Consider the following 18,090-nt stretch of genomic DNA (forward strand, 5'->3'; position numbering starts at 1 on the left):
GAAAAGAGCAGAAATACCCCCAGTCTATCTGTCTTTCTCTATTTCTCTCTCCCCCAGGGCTGTGGTTATGCTATATGGTGTTAGAAATGAAAAAATAAAAGAAGCTGAAGATATCTGCATGATTGGTATGACAGTGATGGCAGCACAGAATGCATGAATTATCATTCTGGTCCTGGCTGGTTTAGGCTGGTTTAGTTGGTGAACCATCAGAACTGTACCAGCACAACTAAGGTCTTGTAAAATATGTATTTATCCAAAAACGTAATTATTAATTAAATAATAATTCAGGGTGAATTAATTCATGTAAAAAAAAAAATGCAGTAATTTGAAATAGTCAAATAGTATTACAATTTAAATGAACTTTTGTTGTATTTTAATGTATTCTAAAATGTAATTTATTCCTGTGTCAAGTGATCTTTCAGAAATCATTTTAATATGTTGATTTGGTGATCAAGAAATATCAAGAATATTTATGTATAAATATAATATATGCATAAATATATGCTTCTTAATATTTTTGTAGAAACCGTGATATGTTTTAAAAAAAATTTTTTATCAGGATTATTTGATTAATTGAATGTTCAAAAGAAGAGCGTGTTTAATATATTTTTATTATTTTATACTACTTTATAAGCTGTAACTGTATGCTTCACTTTATTTTGAGTTTGTGACATGAGTTTTGTTATGTGGGATTCTTTATACCCAAATCAGTGCAAAGTCATTCAGCTAAACAGACTATAAAGACCCCAAAATGACGGGCTGGCATTTCTGACCTTCTCTTTCACCAGAGAAGGTGCTTTACCTCTGGAAAAACGGCAGGGTTAAAGTTTATGCATTTCGTAGCAGCCTCCGCGAGTCATTAAGACAAACCATATCTAGAGAGAAGAAGAAACCTTCAAAATTGAAGTCATAAATTACAGACTCATGACCTGTACACAGAAAAGCAGCCATTTAGTCAACAGTGGCTGTTAGCATGCTACGTAAGTCTGCCCTTAGCCCATTACCCAGACACCACCATTCCACTCCCTCTGTTCTCTCCGGTTGACAGCGCCTGTAAATTAGCAAAACAGTCATTTTTTTAATACCTTTGAACCTTCTGGCAACACTTTTCGATCAATTAGGAGGCAAAGCATTAATTCGCCACTCTGTGACTGGTGTCTGCTGGCGTCTTCTGCTCGTCATTGATCCTGGGAGTGATCTCTTTAACCTCAGAGTGATGGTAATGGCATTAGGAGATGAGACCATTACGACGCCTTCTTCCAGCTCTTCACCTCCAAGACAGGCAGAGGGCAGGGGCAAATGGGTGGGGCGTGGCCGGGGGCTCGGGCAGACGAGTCGACGGGGGGCGCAGTCAGACACCCCTAGTCTCTCGGCTTGTTGCGCCGTATCTCCTCGGAGGCAATTTAAGTATAAATTAGAGTCGGCGAAGGCCTGGAGAAACACGCTGACAGCCACCCAACACTGAATAAATCACTTTTTATTGTGAGGAAAACTGCGCAACCTCAGCTGACATGATGGCGTTTACATTTTAAAGGGAAAAGGTTTATTTGCTGCCGCTTTCCTGCCAGGTGCTCTCAGGGTTTAAGCAGACACTGTCAGTATGTGTTCCCGCCTAAAGTGACCATTTTAAATCAAGCTTTGGACACAGCTGTCGCCAGAAACTGACCTGTTTAAGTCTTACTGGGTCCTCTTGAAAAAGGCTTACGGACTGGTTAACGTGGCGTCGTCTTTGCTGAGCGCTGCTGTGATACCTGAGAGCTGACCAAGATATGCCAACCGAATCAATATAACTGACGACTTGCAAATTGATACGCTTTTACTAGAAACGAAACCCACTCAGAGTCTGAAAACGAGGCTGATGCTGGGTTCCATCCAACTCGTAAAGACTTGGAGAAGTGAAATAGAACACCACTCGAACTCTTCGCAATTGAAGATTGGCTTGCTTTTAATGAATGAGTGGGAATTTGAATTGAATTGGTCACACCCCACAGGAAGCTGACTTGGAATTTCAATTGGAATGACAGGTGGAGGAATTTACTGAATGGCAATTCAAGGAAATTCAACACAGCTAATGCATTCCAGCCTGCCTTTGTCAAGCCAACATTCAAACTTTAAAAAATTACAGCTGATCAGAAAGTGGTCTATTTTAATTTGACTTTCATGTGTTCAAATTCAAATTGGAATTCTGCATCCTGTTAGCTATCTCAATTCAAATTAAGGAACTGCATTCTCGATTCATTTCTGGATGTTGCAGGTATGGTATCCAAAGACTCGCACCAATAAATCTTGGTTTCTGCATTTTGTAACAAAAGAATCTGCATGTTAAATTAATACTGATCTTTCCTCAGTTCGACAAATGCCATTTTGTTTCTTTACACGTAATTTTCCAAGCGCCATTCTATCTAGTCTGCGGTCGCCCAGGAGTAGGAGTGTCTCACATCCATCTTAGTATGTAATGCAGCATAAATCCTCTTTAAATGAGCAAATTTGACTAAAGTCCTAAACTTCACAGTCGTCTTGTGTCCTATTTAGTAAGTGCTGGGTATCGCGGCTTGTGCTGAATTGCCCTGTTTGTTAATCACTTAAGGGATCTCATTCAGTGCTGTCCCCTTTCTACTTTTTTCTTTCTATCCTAATGAAGCCTCTGTTAATTAGCCAGCATGTTTGTCTGGGGTGAGAGCTGTTCAGATTACAGTGTCAGAGAGACTCAATTAGTCCAAGATGGAGTAGTGACTTCTGTCGTTCCATCAGATATAAAGCAATAAGCACCTGGCGTTACTCCTACAGTCCCCACTGACCTGATAACATGAAATGGGGTGGAATCAGGACCGAATCCTGACTCCAGTGGAGCTAAATAGATATGTAGCAACTGGTTCAAAGCATTTGAACTAGAATGATCGTATTAGGGCAGTGATAAAGTTGTGATGTTTTTGCTTCACTTGTTAATGGTGGGTGAATTGAAAAAATGTACCAGCTGTTAATATTTTTAAGCCACAAATCTGCAGTTTGTATTATTTGATGCATACTTACATTACTGTATAACATTTTTGTGTCTGTAAGAATTTTTTAATGTTTGTTTTTGAAAGAAGTCTCTTATACTCACCAAGGCTGCATTTCTTTGATTAAAAATACAGAAAATTAGAGTTACAATTATTATAACTATTTTCTATTCTAACATATTTATGAAATCGAATTCCTGTGGTGGCAAAGCTGAATTTTTAGCAGTCATTATTTCAGTCTTCGGTGTCACATGATCCTTCGGAAATCATTTTAATTTGCTGATTTGGTGCTTAAGAAACATCTTTTGTAACATTATAAATTGAATACATCTTTGATAAATAAAGGTACTATAAAGTAATTATAAAAAAAATAAAAATAAAAAAAAAAAATTAATGACTCCAAACTTTTGAATGGTATAGGGTATATTTTGTTCTAATGCCAATGCAGTGGTTTAGCTATTTCTTTGTATAGTTATGACAAACAGCACATTGTGCCACTCAAAGCATCACATTTGAGATAAGGAGGTAATGTAATGTTTGACACAAATTGTATTATTTTAGATTACTTTATTTATGTCACACTACAAAGTCACACAGAGGCGGAGAATAACAAGAAACATAATACAAGCTGGTATAGCAATAATGAATGGGTCCAGCAAGCCAACAATTCACTTCTGGGACTTTACAGCTCAACTATAGTAACATACATGCACAGCATGCATATTACAGTGAAAAGCAAAGGTACAACCAACTATAAATACCCCTAAACCAGTTTTGCCTACATTTATTTTCCTAGTGAGCAATTAGATCAAATTTGCTCTGATTTGAGCCCAGCTGCAAAGCATGCAATCAGCAGCACCATAATACATTGTGATGTTGTTCCTGAGTTTTTTTGTTTTAGTTGCAAGGAATATTCAGCATATGTGTTGCCACATGGAGTTCTGAAGAAAAAAAAAAAAAACTTTAGGCACACTTGATGAACTTATGATGGTGAATTTTCCAGTGAGGCAAAAGTTAGAAGACGTGTGACAAATGTTTTCTTTAGCAGACAGTATGTCTTTGATTTGAATAGCTCCTGTAACTTCCTGCAAATAAAGTCAGATAATTATTCTTACAGTTAGAGAATGTATTATGTAGCGGTTTGTAATAAAGTTACCAGCCAACTGGAGAATTTTATTTATTTACTCACTAAAGCCAATTTTTACATGCGTTTGGCACTTGGTTGGTTTTAATTTTGGACTCTTCCTTTAGTACTCCCATGGATGCAGGTTTGGCGTCTGGACTGCATCATGTCCTGGTCCCATTGTTCTCCTTTTCCTCTCCTCAATAAAGATCTTTCATTATTCACGTTCTGTCTGCGTAAAGCATAACAATCCAACAAAAAACCTTTTTGAGAAAAAGAGTTTTGTGGATACGTTATTACTATAGCTTTCAGTTGAACACATTCATGTAGCAAATTCTTTATTATTTTAATCAGTTTTTTATCAAAATATTTATATGAGCAAATACATTAAATTGATCAAAAGTGACATTTGTAATTAAAAAGGATCTCTATTTAAAATAAATGCTGCTCTTTTGAACTTTCTATTCATCAAAGAATCCTGAAATTTTTTTATCTCGGTTTCCTCAAAAACAGTAAGAAGCACAACATTGTTTTCAACATTGGTGATAATATGAAATGTTTCTTGAGCACCAAATCAGCATATAGAATGATTTCTGAAGGATCATGAGAAAATGAAGACTGGAGTAATGGCTGCTGAAAATCAGCTTTGCCATCACAGGAATAAATTACAATTTAAACTATATTAAAATAGAAATCAGTTATTTTAAATTGTAAAAATATTTTAAAATATTACAATGCTTACTGTATTTGTGATCAAATAAATGCAACCTTGGTGAGCAAAAGAGACTTCTTTCAAAGACATTAAAAATCTTCTCATCTTCTTAAAAATTCTCATCTTTCTGACCCCAATAAACAATTAAACATCATACATAAAAAAAAAAAAAAAAAAAAAAAAAATGCATGCATGTAAAACAATATACACTGATTTATAAAGGCTTTTTGTAATGTCTGTTTTATGCTTTTCTTGTTATATCTTCATTTGGGTTCTAGCAAATATTGATAAATATTTTTAGGGGTTCAATTGCGAAGCGCTGAAAACCTATTTTAATTGTTAGAATGATCACGGATGAGCAATTTCCACATAAAACTGATCATGCAGACCAAACCGTAAGTTGTAGAGACTTGAAATTTGAAGGGATGGTAGTACTCACACCGCCTACAATATGACCAAGGCTTGCCCCAATCGGCCTGACGGGGGCACTACAGCAATCGAAAGTACAGTCGCAGTCGTCAGTCGCAGGCTCAAGTGTCTTATTCGGGTATTTCGCATTTTTGCAAAACCTACTTTTGCGAACTAGTCTTAGGTTTTTTGCCCGATCGGAACCAAACCAGTGCAGAAAGATTCTCTGGAGAGTGAAAAAAAAAAAGTTGAACTTTCGACTCACCGTGGCAAAGGGACACCAAACCGTTTGAAGGGGGCAGGGCCACTTTTAGTAAAATGCCTATAACTTCTGAAAGGAATGAGATATCTTCACCAAACTCGGAACACTTATGTAAGAGCTCAAGAGGTCACAGGAAAAAAAATCGCTGAGATTAGCCACTTGGTGGCACTATAAGAGGAAAAATACATAAAACGGCTATAACAAGGCAACCAGTTGTCCTATCAACATGAAAATCGCTGTGCACAGTCTTGGTCCAAATTGCCACAAGCATTTATGAGGACATTTGTGTATCTCAAAAAAACATGGCCACCATTAGCCAATGAAGTTTGAGCACCTATTAGACAAGGTTAACTGAGGCCGATTGGAACAAAACTCGGTGGCCCTGTTTAAGATGTGAAAAACCTACTTTTGCGAACTAGTCCTAGGTTTTTCGCTCAGTCTGGAAAAAAAACACCGCAGTGCAATTCTCTGGACTCTCTAGGTCAATAATTATCAAAAACATGTTGAAATTTACCCTTTGGGAAGCTATAACGGGGTCCTTTAGAAAAGGGGCCTGTCCAAATATACCCAAAAGCCTATAAAGCCTAAACAAAAACGCAAAACTTCACGAAACTCACTGAGCACATGCGACAGGTGATTCTAAACAAGCATGCAACGTTTGCTATAACAGTCATAACTTTTTAAAAACATCATATTTCTATGGTAAATCACCTGGAATTGTCAAAAATGCTGTTTTAATAATTTATTTAGGTGGTTACAGGCTTGCAGCTTTATTTAATTGTGTAATTCAACAACTATGTATTTAATTCAGTTAAAGTTTTTAATCTATTGACAGCCCTAGTTAGAAAAATTGGAGTGATGTTCCGATTCTTTTCAAACCAGCTCTAACAGGAAGTGCCTCGGATGCCTCTGTTTGGACAACAGTTGTGAGTGTTGTAAAACATGAGATCCAACGCAATCTATCGCTGTGTGTGTTTGTGTGTGTGTGTGTGTGTGTGCATGTGATTTAAAAGTACTTAATCAGATCAAACAGAGAGTTTCCCTCCCCTCCGTGGAAAGACAGCCACACCCCTCGCAGGCCTCCCTCATACATCCTGGCCACCCGAGACAGTTTGAATTTATTCAATCAATGCGACTCATCTAATTGATATCTGAAACAGCGGCCGGTGATTTATCGTCAGAGAAATGTAAATGATATATCCCGGGCAGATGTCTTATATTTTCCGACCATTTATTTTGGGGAGTGAGTGAAAGGAAGGCAGCGTGTTTAATTAAAATTCATGAGGGAGGAATGTGCTGAGTTGCACTGGCCTGCGCTGGTCTCTTTGGGTTCAGTCTGGGGGGGATGAATGATGGTGGACAGGAGAGAATGTTGACAAGGGCGAAGTCAGGAGCGTCCTGGTTTGATCACACACACGCACACACACACACACACACACACACACACACTCGCCCCTCATTCACTCCCAGACTCATTTTAAATCAACACACACGTACGTTTAATATTGCATAAGGGAGGTGATAAACTCACCCCGCCATGCTAAAGTGGCTTTATTTGGTTTTAAGGGTGTTCTGAAGATCCTTTCGCTTGATCTGGTCCAAACCTTTAATGTAACCCCTCCTCTAGTTCCTCTGAAATATGCTTAACCTAAATATTTATCTCAATTGACAGTTATCACACTGTTATGCGCAAACAAAACGGACCACAGGACTGTACAGACTCTCAAGTGTTTTGCAATGAGAGAGAGAGATTAAAGGAATAGTTCATCGAAAAATGAAAAGTTGGTCGTTATTTACACACCCTCATGTCATATTATTGTCATCTGTGAAACACAAGTGGAGCAGTTGCCCATGCTGCGCTTTTCCATACAAGGAAAGTGGATGGTGATTTTTTTATAAATTTATAATAATTATTATTATTTTTTTTATAAATTTAATAAAAATATTGCATTATTCATTGTTATATTATTGTTAATTACATGGGGTTGGAATTAAATGAAAGTGACTAAATATATGTAAATAAATACATATTTACATAAATACATATTTCCACTGCTCAAAAGTTTGGAGCTAATTTTCAGCAGACTTTAGTGTCTCATGTTTCTTCAGAAATCATTCTAATATGCTGATTTTCTGCTCAAGAAATATTTCTTATTATTATCACTGTTTATAACATTCGTGCTTCTTAATATTCTTTATGGAATATTAATAGAATTTCAAGATTTCCTTTGAATAGATAGCTCAAAAGACATTTTTTATTTGAAATAGAAATCTTTGTGTCTTTTTGAACAATTTAAAGCATCCTTGCTGAATAAAAATGATAACTTCTTTCAAAACAAAAATCTTACAGACACCAAACGTTTGAAAGTTGGTGTATAATTTATTGATTTCTTTTTCTTCAGAACTCTGTGTGGTGAAATATATGTTGAGTATTGCTTGCCTTAAAACAAAACAAAAAAATATCAAGAAGAAAATCACAAATATTTTATATTATGACAATGCAGATTACCCTGCGTGCATTGTGGTTGGGGTCAAATCAGAGCAAGTTTGATCAAAGGACAAATGAGTGTGAAAAAAGGTTTATGGTTGATATAATATTGCATATATGTTACCACTGTTGAACTGTAAAGTCAAAAACATTGCTAGAAGACATTGAAGTGAAACTCAAGCATAAAACACAAAGCAGTGTATAAACTAGTTATTTATTAATGGAATTAAACTACTTTATTGATACTTTCTAAGGAATGATTCATTTACTTGGATGCTTTTCCTTTTACCAAGCTTTTTTTGCTATGCATTATGGGATTGCATGCCCTGCAAAGTATACAGTACATGTGCTAGAATTCGGCCCACATTATGCAGCATAACAGCCTCTTAACATCACAGGTGTATTCGGGCCAGGTCTGCTTACATGGCTTTCTGTCATTTAGGGTGGGTTACCGCACATAAATACACCTACGTCAGTCCCAAGGTCACACGCACACTCTCACACACTCATTGTTTTAAAGGATTGCCGCCTGACGTGACCTTGGTGCCGGGTGAAAGCAAAACATCTCAGACAGTCTGATCTGCCACCCAGTGTATCTTTTTTTCCACCTTTAGAGCAGGAAAGAGCCGTTTGTTTCCCATCAGCAGTCAGTCTCACTCTGTAACTCTAAGCAGCTGGCCAGTCTCGACTGCATTATTCATATAAAGAGAGAGAGAGAGAGAGCGAGGGAGAACGCACACTCTTCACCAAAGTTACAAGATTTATGGCCCTCTGTTTAGGAAATAATTCAAAGTTCATACTCACATACATCATATTTTGAAACACATAGATTATGGGGTGGAACACATTTATCATATTGCAACACACCAGCACATGCACACACACGAACGCACGCAGATACACACTCACAAGTGCACATGTTCTCAATCTCTCTGTCTCTGTCTCTGTGATACACACACACATTCGCACCATTTGCACTGGGGCCTAATTTCACAGGGATGCGTTTGGTCTGTATGAAACGGCTTTGTATTAGCTTTGTCACTGAACCCATCAGACAGTAATGAGGCCATGCTTAAAACACACCCTCAATTCCAGATAAGAGCAGGAGAGAGTACGGCGAGCACGTCTGCTTCACACTCTTCCGATAATACCTCTCTGTCATTTGTCACTTGTAAATTTCAGATTTCTAATCTCAGCAAAATTGATTCGTATCGTGCATTTTTATACAGGCTTTTGTGTATATTGATATTTGTGGATTGCTCTGTGTCAACAAAACAAATGTGTGTGCTTTTTATCGTGTAATGCTTTTGATGTACTTTAGGAAGGGGAATGGTTTTGCACCCAGAGGGACATTTAAGGAGCGTGGTTTTATCCGAGCCACAGACTAGGTTAGCTTTAGTGTGTGTCACAGCTAAATATGAAATGAAAATGAATTAAAACTTTTTTTTTTTTTTTTGCATAGAAATATTTCAAATTGAAAAGCTGAATCCTATGTCTCATTTAAAAAAGAAATAAGCCAAGCAAAAGCAAACACACACACACACACACACACACATACACACAAAGCAAAGCAAAGCCAAAAACATAAAGGAAAAAATACAAAACAAAACTAAATACAAAGTAAAGCAAAATAAAACAAAAGCAAACTAAAAGTAAACAAACAAAACAAACAAAAGGTCTGTCCAGTTTATTATTTTTTTAAATTTATATTTGATTTTATTTTATTTCAGGTGTAATTCAATAAACAAAAAAACAAACAAACAAACAAAAAACGTTTTTAATAGTTTTAGTTAATTAAATTAATGTATTAAATGAAACACTAAATGAAAATTGGCAACTAAAATAAGTTGAAGCATAATTACAAAGTGGAAACAAGTCAAAACTGAGCTAAAACAAAATAAAAATAAATTAAACCTATAATTATAATAGTAATCGTAATTAATAGTACGTACGTACGAAATTGCTAAAAATTCTACTAAAATAAAATGGAAACAGGAAATATAAAAATAACAGCTAATTCAAATAATAAAAATGATAAATAAAATTAAATACTGGGTCTGTCTGAAATACAAGATGGTTTGCTGTTATACAAATATGAATGTGTTGAACCAATTTGTATACAACAATATTTATTTGACAGAATATCACAAATTCTAATAAAGTATTAATTTAGTTTGATTCAAGACAAATCCACTGAATATGTGATTTAGTCTCACTCAGTTTAGTCATGGTTGTCCATATTCCGTCTAAACAGAAAAATCTTTTCATTAGGAACGCAGAATGACACTGATCACATAGGGGGGTAATTTTAGTATGTACTGTGTTATTTGAAGCCTAACCCACATTTGGAGACACAGTTTTTCAAAGTCAGTGGCAAGATGCAGTACGGTGGCTTATAAAATCCTTTCCATTAGCCCACAGTTCCAGCAAATGAAAAAGAAACAGGGTGACCCTCAGTCCAGGCCCTCCAGACTCTTAGATACTTTCAAAGTGACTGAAAAAAGGACATGTCTTATTTCTTTTATTTAAGGAAAATACATTTCGCTTTGTTTATGCTCCTCCTGGATAAACGTTTAATTATGAATAATTTCCAGTAAAAAAAAAAAAAGCTATAAAGAAAATGCAGAGGCGTGAGACAGCTGAGAGACAAAAAAAGGGAATACAACTTATTTTCAAAAAAAGACACTTAGCTGGGGGTGGTAGGACATGCGGCTCTGAGGTCCCATTAATTACAAAACGCATTAATATTTTATTAGTCCCTTATCAGTAATTAATCAAGCACTTTGATGTAAAGTTCAGCTTACAAAAGCAAGAGGAAATGGTTCCTCAGATATTCGCCCGCTCTCAGAGATGCCTCAGTATTTCACAAGAGACGGTTAATCCTCACATGCCTTAAAAGCATTTTTCCCCTCTTAAGCCTTGACATACTGCAAAAGAAATAAGAAATACACGCAGTGGCTGTAAGGTGTCATGTACAATACAGGGGTGGGACGGGGGGCTGTATTTGTAGACAATGAGCTCCCTCAGATCTGATTTGGTGAGGCGTCGAAGGACACCCAATCACAGTAAATATTATTCTTTGTGCTATGCCTCTAATTAACATGCTTAATTGCAGCTGTCAAAAGGCTCTTCAGATTGTTAAGGACATGAGAGCTGGAGAGGGTGTGTTTGGGGAGGGGTGGTACTGGCCTGCAGCATGACTGAAGCTGTTGTTTCACTATTGAAAGCTCACATAGATCACAACAGATCTGCTAGTAAAAGGGGTTTACAATGAATTTTGTTAATTTCATTGTATAGACTTAATGTACATATTCATTTATAATACAATAACCCAAACAGAAAATACATATTGTTCTGATTTTATTACTTTCTTCTTTGGTCTCCTTTTTCTTTCATAAACAAAGAGTTTAGAAAAGCAATTAAAACAAAGAGGCCATGCACAAAAATATAGTCTTTTGACAAAACTGCATTGATTTGAAATAAACAAATAAATAAATGATCTATGAAGTAAAAAAATAAAATTACAAATTCATGAAATAAATATAAAATGCGGAAGAGGATTAGGGCCATGCAATAATTAAAAATAAAATCAACTCGAGATTAAACTCATTATAATGTCGAGATTAAACTTGTTAAATTTCAAGAAAAATGTTGAAATAAAATGCTGAGAATAAACTCATTAAATTTCGAGAATAAAGTTGTGTTTCGAGAAAAAACTTGTTGAATTTTGAGGAAAAAAAAGTCTAAATAAAATGTTGAGAAAAAACATATTAAATTACGAGAAAAAGTAGCTAAATTACAGGGAAAAAAAGTCATTGTGTTTCGAGAAAAAAACTCATACAATTTTGAGAAAATTCAAGAATAAACACACTCGTGTCATGTTCATTTATTCTCGTTGGACAGTGTCGAACAAAGTCTGCAGTGGCGTAGGTTGCACAGGGATGTAGCATATAATGCGATCGACCAGGGTTCGAATCCATCTTTTGCAGAAACTCACTTTTCTTCCTTTTCTCATCACATATCACATAGGAAAAGTGGAAATTAATTGTTTAACGTGTTTAATAATAATGTATTAATTAGGGGTAGGTAGGCTATAGGGAGGGCTTTGTTGTTCCAATAGGCAGCATTTATTTAATTATTTTAATAAATAAAATAATTTACACTCTACGTTATAATTGCATCCTGCTAATATAGTAATTAGTAATCCCTTTTACATAACGTAAATAGAATGGCTATTTTAACTTAGTGTATATAGCACATCTCTAAAAAGACTGTTATCGCTATGGCAGGGGCCAAATACGGCCAGTGGATGAATTTCAAACAGCCCGCAGCTTGTCTATTGAAATGTAGCCTATTATATGTGGCCCACCAATCATAATTTACAAATCATGCAGTTTCACATTGTCAACACAAGGTGACAGCACTAAATTTGCGGCCAGATGTATCAGTGAAAAGGAGTTTTTTTAATCAAAACACGACTTTTTTTCTCGTAATTTATTCTAAACATTTTAATTGAAACTTTTCTCTCAAAATTTAACTTTTTTTTTTTTTTTTTTTCAAAACACAACGACTTTTTTCTCAAAATTTTATGAGTTTATTCTCAACATTTTATTTCTACTTTTTTTCTCAAATTTTACGACTATTTTCTCGTAATTTAATAAGTTGATTCTCAACATTTAATTTGGATGTTTTCTCAAAATTTAATTAGTTTTTTTTTTTCTCGAAACACAACTTTATTTTCTAAATTTAGAAAGTTTATTAGAGTTTATTCTCTGCATTTTATTTTGACATTTTTCTTGAAATTTAACGAGTTTAATCTCGCATTATAATGACTTTAATCTCGAGATTTTTTATTTCTTTATAATTGCTTGGCCCTAATCCTCTTCTGTAAAAGCAAGGTATGAAAGCCATAATATGTTTCCTCGATTCTTTGATGAACAGAAAGTTCAAAACAGCAGTGTTTATTTTGACATATAAATGTTTTGTATCAATTACAAATGTCTTTACTGTCACTTTTAATCAATTTAAATAAAATTATATATATATATATATATATATATATATATATATACACACACACACACACACACATATACACATATACACACACACATATATATATATATATATATATATATATACACACATTTAATATTTTATATATATAATTTAATATATAATTAGTCCCTTTATATATACACACCCAGTATATATAAAAGGACTGCTTTAAAAATGTGAAATATTAAATATTGTGTAAAATATCAAATATACTTTAGATGTATATGTATATTAGGTGTGTAACACATATTACTTAATATTAACTCAGTATGATGGAGATCAATGCTAACTGCTAAACCATGTCTCTGACTGCTCCAACTCCTTCCTAAAATCTTAACATGTCAGAGAAACTAATTAAGTTGACGTCAATAGCTGTGTGGCTTGAGCAGGAATTTTTATGTGTAAATATGTAAAAAAAAAAACAATGTTCCAAAATCTTCAGGGTGATCTGAGGACAGCAGTGTGACAATGCGAAATCTGTGCGAGATAAATTCCCACGGACCCCTTGCACTCACAAAAATGGAAATTATTTAATCACCCACAAAATCTGATATGTAGGTGAGGCTGAACTGAGGACAGAGCATAATTAAAAGATCAGAATTTATTCCCTTGGACACACACACACACTTATGGAGGTTGCAGTGTGACTGGAAGGTCAGTGTGCTCTTTAATGGATAGCATTGATCCTAATGTCTGTGTTTCTGATTGGCCGAAGCTGAACTTTCTCTCCCTGCAGCACCTCCCCCTCTGGCCCACTGATGGATTGACCTACCTGTAGGCCCTCAGGCGGAGCTCCACCAGGGGGCTCATGTCCACAGCGTGGCTGTATTGCAGCACTACAGCACATGTGGCAGGTCGTCTCTTTCTCTCTTTCGGAGAGACCGTCCCATTACTCCACCAGAGGCCCTGAGAGCTTGATGAGGTCTCTCTGTATCTCTGCTGTCCCTGTCTCTTACACTGAGGGCCAGGACACAAGGGGAGAACAGCACTGCTGGTCCTCTTCTCTGTCCTTGTCACCAGAGAGCTGCATTAGGACAGACAGTACACAAAAATAAATTAGGTACACCGGGGTTGATCATACTGAAAGAGCATAAAAAACATTAACAAAATATACATAGTAGCTAGTTGTCACACAGGGAAGTTATCACGAGGAATTTATCTAATTGATTAAAAGGTTCAGTTGCACAACGTGTTTTAAAGGATGTAAATGTATACACATTATAAATTACAAAATTTGTTTGCCCAAATAATGGTTTTATGGATATTTGTTTTTTAAATGTACAGCTTTTACATTTTTGCTGTTTCATGATTTGTTTTACTGTTTAAACTGGTGGCAGGTTTCAGTGTGACAACTTATACCATATAATGTGACAACAATGTATATTCAGAAATTGATTTTAAACCTTAAAATATTTTCTTATTTATATATTTATTTACTTATATACGTTATTTATTTATTTGCTTGCTTACTTATTTTTCATTTTTAAATACATTGGTGTAAATATAGACTTGCTTTGTAGACTGTTTTAAAATAGAAAAAAAGTTAAAGCATATATGGTTAGAAACAAAATATGATTAAAAGTGACAGGCCTGAAATAAACATTATATAAATATTGGAAATAATGGAAAAAAAATATAGCAATCAATAAACTATGGAAGCCGTTTCCATCATTGAATTTAAAAAAAAGTACCTGCAACTTTTTATCTTACAATTCTGACTTTTTTTTTTTTTTTTCATAATTATGAGACAAAAAGTCAGAATTATAAGTTCTGAGAACTAATTTTCAGAATTCAAAATTACAAATTTATATCTTATAATTCTGACTTTTTGTCTTGCAATTATGAAAAAAAAGTCCAAAATTTTTATTCCATGATGGAAATGAAGTCTGAATAGCGAGATGTTAATTTGCAAATGAAGAAAAATCCAAAATGTGAGACTTGTCAGAATTGTGATATAAAGTCAAAATTGGGAGAAAAAGTCAGAATTCTGAATTTATATCTCGCAATTCTCAGAATAGTGCGAAATGATGTCCAAACTGTGAGATAAAAAGTCACTTTTTAAAAAAAATGCTGGGCAGAAACTGGCTTCCATAGTAAACACATATGGTCTTTATAAATAAAATCATATTATTTCAGCCAGACAGAGAAAATAAAGTGCCAGAATAGCTGAGAAGTGGATCACTAAAAAAAATCTGATTATTTGAAGCTGTAAATAAAACTCAACTCAAAACCTATGAATGAATGAAGGAATGAATGAAAGAATACTCTTTTACACTTTCACCCCAAAATCCTCCATAATTATCTTTATGCTTATTTTGTTTGTAGATAATTGTAAATTTTTCCTGTGTGAGTGCGCACTATGTGGTAAATGCAGTGTAATTCACGGATTTGTTCTATAAAACAGACATTTTGGGATAATTAGCTAAAAAAAGCAGTCGAAGTGCATATGGCTCCCCTGCTTTGGCTTAGTTCTGTTCACATATGGCACTCTCTGCTGAAGCTTTTAGCTGTTTGCCAGCGTTCACTGTGTTTGTGTGTGTGTGTGGGGGGGGGGGCTGCAAAGATGCACAAAAACACCCTACACAAACCTACACACACACACACACACACTGGTCACGGAGCAGCCAAGCATGAGCCACACCTGACTCACACACACACACAGGCCGTGGTGTTGACTCCTACACCTTTGGCTTTCATTCCTTTAAAATAAAGTCATTTATGTCCTTTCATAAATGCAGAGGAAGATGACTTTCTGTTTTGATGGATGGCACAAGACGTAAAAAGAAACCTGCTTTATTTGGTATCGGCAAACTTAGTACGGCTCATAATTGCGCTGTGCAAATCGTGCAAATTTAGAAGAGTGAGAAATCAAAACTGAGCTCACCAGCCCACTAACACATCGCCCTGGCAAATATGTTCCTGCTCCATAATTTGAGTAGGTGGCGTTACAGAGAATCTTCGGCAGCTCTTGCGGCTCACACATTGCCGTTTTAACAGCAAACACACATGCAGATTACACCGTCATTGTACCGATTACAACATTTGCCGTTCGCGTCAAGACAACAGTGATTAAAATATCTGTTTTCCGACCCCCTCGATTATCTTTATGAATACTGCGTGTTGTGTGCAAGCTCAGGAACACATGCTGAGACATAGTGTTGTCCACACAAACACGTCTGCGCCCACATAGTCACACAATATATTGTCTTTATCAATGCCGTGGCGTTCAGCGAGGCCTTGCTGTACTGCTTGTTTGAGAGCGATCATTTCTGCATCACAGCTTCAATTAACCTTGTCCTGCCAAAAAAAGCTGAACAGCATCAAAATTAGCACAGCTCAACTAATTTACACAAAATTCAGAATTTGCACACGAAGGTTTGTGTCATATTAACCCACGTGCAAGGGGGCTGAAAGGCCATTTAAATAATAATAATAATAATATATATACAGTATATATATATACACACTAACAATGTAATCATTATTATATTTATTAAAGCAAAGTATGAATCTCATCACGTTAGTGTTTTTAAGCATTTTAAATTTCTTCCAAAATAATAACTCAAGGCAGTAACAATTTAAACAATATATTTTATTTGTGTACTTATGTTCAGCTAATCTTTTTAATAGTTGACTTTTAAATATTTTTCAGATCCTCAGTCATCAACGCTTGGTAAATACTGATCACAGACACAGAGATTTACTTTAAATTACACCAAGCTGATTACTCACAAAAAACTTCCACAGATCATGGTTTCTGTTCTTATTTTGATGAACCCAAGTAGTTATATCTAAGTGTGTGAGTTGTTTACTTACTTTTTTTATTAGTTTTCCCATTAACGCCATTATATTGTTCATTCAGACTGATGGGATATATCGCCCTCTGAAGGGCACTTTGGAGTGAAAACAATCATGGCCGCCATATTGAAGGGTCGTTCCAAACTGAAGTGCTCAAAACTGGCCACTTCAAAGGGCCCTTGGGAATGAAGGATTTTGAAGGGTTACAACTGATGGACACTTCAGGCCCCCAAGATTCTTTGCACAGGGAAGTTGTTTGGCATCACAAAAAATGTGCGACGAAGGCACCTCCTTGATCGTCTTGTTAAGATGACGCATGCATTCCAAAAAAAAATAGTTTTTTTTTTTTTTTGAATACTTTATTTATAGGCATTTCTATTAAAAAAAAAATTGACCCCTACACCCTCACTCCAGAGCGTAAACCTTTTGAAAGGATTAGGGCATAGGGATGAGTCCTTCCGAATGGAACACAGTGTGATTTGTGAACGCGGGAGGCGTTTTTATTGCATGAACCAATCACAGCCGAACATAAACAGTCATATCCAAACATATTATGATGGAGGTACTGCCTCCTCTCACGTGTCTTTCCCCGGGTCATTCTCAATTACCCCCACCAATCCCACCGCACACTTTAAGCGGTCTGTTAAAACTCAGTGTGCTCAGGGGAGACGAGAGACACGGACTCGCGCTGTAACTTTACCTGCTGGTGAAGAAAAACGAGTGATTTATACACTTTTAATGTTATATTTTGTAATATTGGTGTTGTTTTATCTTTGTACTACATATTTCTTTTCTCATCAAATATTTTGAGAATTCCTCCCTTGCCGCCTCTTCGGAGGAAACGCCCCTATATATTTATATATATGTGTGTGTGTACATATATGAAATGGAGTCTATGACTTGAATTTCAAACCAGCACTTTTTAAAAAAATAATAATTATAGCTAAACAACTAATTTTAATCTAATAGAAAGTAGTAAATTTAATGATGTCATTCACATTTGTGTTGACTGTATAATTTGTCTGTACATTTCTGCTTCAGGGTTTAACCTGTTTCTCCTTTCACACATAATCAGCAGACAGAAGCCCTGCTGGCCTGAGGGTCACATGAGGACCTCTCCATGACCCCTGACCTCAGTTTGAACCAAGACCCTACAGTTCATCCACATCTGCGGCTTTAGAGAAGGTCACAGGAGAGTTCATGACAACCTGCCTTTACTGTGACATAACACGCAGAATGAGG

The 18,090-nt window shown here is 35.7% G+C and overlaps 1 long non-coding RNA gene across 5 annotated transcripts in view; it reads left to right on the forward strand.

Moving 5' to 3' along the window:
* LOC131526251 (uncharacterized) overlaps nucleotides 1-18,090 on the forward strand; it is a 67,530-nt gene that overhangs the window by 20,579 nt on the left and 28,861 nt on the right. For 4 of the 5 annotated variants that reach the window (XR_009267412.1, XR_009267410.1, XR_009267411.1 and 1 more), the window contains exon 3: nucleotides 17,924-18,089. This is a non-coding gene — a long non-coding RNA (uncharacterized LOC131526251). The remainder of the gene's footprint in view (nucleotides 1-17,923; nucleotide 18,090) is intronic. The other variant, XR_009267414.1, reaches the window with a different exon arrangement.

The sequence above is a fragment of the Onychostoma macrolepis genome, chromosome 19 (genome assembly GCF_012432095.1).
Source record: "Onychostoma macrolepis isolate SWU-2019 chromosome 19, ASM1243209v1, whole genome shotgun sequence".
Taxonomy (NCBI): Eukaryota; Metazoa; Chordata; class Actinopteri; order Cypriniformes; family Cyprinidae; genus Onychostoma; species Onychostoma macrolepis.